Source organism: Elaeis guineensis, chromosome 3, assembly GCF_000442705.2.
Source record: "Elaeis guineensis isolate ETL-2024a chromosome 3, EG11, whole genome shotgun sequence".
In the NCBI taxonomy this organism is placed as follows: domain Eukaryota; kingdom Viridiplantae; phylum Streptophyta; class Magnoliopsida; order Arecales; family Arecaceae; genus Elaeis; species Elaeis guineensis.
The window spans coordinates 19,042,534-19,044,525 of record NC_025995.2 but is presented as its reverse complement, the minus strand read 5'-3'; the positions used below and the strand labels follow the sequence as shown (position 1 = coordinate 19,044,525).

Genomic DNA, 1,992 nt, shown 5'->3' with positions numbered 1-1,992 from the left:
CTACCATGAATGAAGCAACTACATTGATATATGCTTTCATTTTATTCGAGACCAAGTCAAGAAGAAGGAGATAGAATTGGAGTACATCAAGTCCGAGGATCAAATTGTGGACATTTTCACAAAGCCCCTTAACTCTGAAGTATTTTGCAAATTGAAGGATTCACTTGGAATCATTGATGGAAGAGAATTAAGTTTAAGGGAGGATATTGAAAAGATAAACTTAATTAATTAGATATTTTAGTTGGGTAGTTCTGGATGGATAAATATGAAGATGTTATTTTGTTAGAGTTAGTTGTTGCTATGTTTTATCTATTTTAGTTAAATTGCAAAGCTACACACACACACACATGATGTATGGTAGAGAATGTTATTATCCGCCAATAATAAGAAGTCTCATTTTTTTTCTTTTCATTTAAATAGTATTTCTTCCTATTCTATTTTTTTATAATATTTAGTGCCCCCCCCTCTTTTATCATTATAGAATATAATTTCTCCTGTCAAAAAGAGGAGCAATCCTAAATTTTAAGATGGGCAAGTAATTATAACGTAAAAGGTATTTCAATGTGTAATAATTAACCTCTCTTATTAAGAATTTGATGCTTTCTATGTTTTATTTCAGGAATAGCACTCAGCTCAGTAATTGTAAGAATTCAACCCAATCAATGCAGTCAAGTCCAAGCCCAAAGCAATTAAAGGACTTATGGAAGAAGCTTAGGGTCATCACAAGCCACCATAGGCTAATCACGTGTATCAACAAGCCACTCCAAGCCAACCACACGCCAACACCTGAGAAGGAAGGTGCTAGGCAGCAAAAGAAGCAAGAAGAAAAGCTAATGGGGCAGCCAAACTCTTTGGGCAGGGACCTAAGGTGCCACAACCAGCAGCCAAGGTTTCTGTGGATACGAACCTATTGATCCCATCTACATAGAAGTGAATTAGGTCTTATTTTTTGACCGCCCACGACAGCGATCAAATTTTCAGATTTTCAATGCAGGGATGGACGGAGCAGGAGAGTGTCCAATGCTTATTAAGCGATCTAGTTTTTGGGATAACTCGTCTACTTTGTTATGGATATCTATGGAGTTCCCAACTTTATATATTCCAACCCTCTTTTGGGGGAACATGGACTTATCACAACATGAGGCCAACATATGGTGTAGAGAGTTTTCACTTAAAATTTCAAACAATTGTCAAGCCTCATCTTCACTCTTTAACATAAAAGTTCCTCTGCATAAGGCATCGACCATTTGCCTGTGTTTCTCTATAGGCCATCATAGAAACACTGGACTAGCTACCACTTGGGCACGCATGGTGTGGGCATTTTCTAATTAGGTCTTTTAGCTTCTCCCATGTTTCATGGAATATCTCTCCATCCATTTAAAAAAACTAGTTATTGCTTTTCTAATCTGATTAGTTTTTCCTATTAGAAAGTACTTCTTAAGAAATCCTCTTTGAAGTTGGTCCCAAGTCGAAATAGTCACTGAATCTAGAGAATGCAGCCAATATTTGGCTTTGTCCTTAAGGTAAAATGAAAAAAATTTAATCTTATAAAATCATCAAAGAAGTTCTGAATTTTAACCATTGAACAAATCTCAAGAAACTCATCCAATGTTTATACGGGTCCTCATTACCGAGTCCATAAAAAGATAGGAGTATTTGTATAATGTTGGACTTGATTTCATAATGAGTTGCCTCTACTGGAGGTGCCTAAATGCATGGTGAGTACAAGTACGAGGATGGAGTAAAATACTCCTTCAATTGTCACGGTGGGTTGGCTTCATCAGCCATAGTGGTAGCTCTGATTGTCCTGATGGTTTTCTCTATATCCTCATCTATTGGTCGCAAGTTAGGCTGTAGTGATGTTCTACCGTGCATGCAACCAAAGGTTTCTAGATCTGGAGTTTTTATTTTTATTTTATTTTATTTTTTTATGTTAGCAAATAAGTTACACAAAACAATCCTAACTAGGGTTACTTAGATCTAGATAGCTCC

The 1,992-nt window shown here is 36.3% G+C and overlaps 1 non-coding gene across 1 annotated transcript; it reads left to right on the top strand.

The window, feature by feature from the left end:
- The first annotated feature begins 1,303 nt into the window (after positions 1–1,303).
- Positions 1,304–1,409, top strand: LOC114914033 (small nucleolar RNA R71). The gene has a single exon (XR_003800466.2). It is a non-coding gene; the product is annotated as a small nucleolar RNA R71 (small nucleolar RNA).
- The last annotated feature ends 583 nt before the right edge of the window (positions 1,410–1,992 follow it).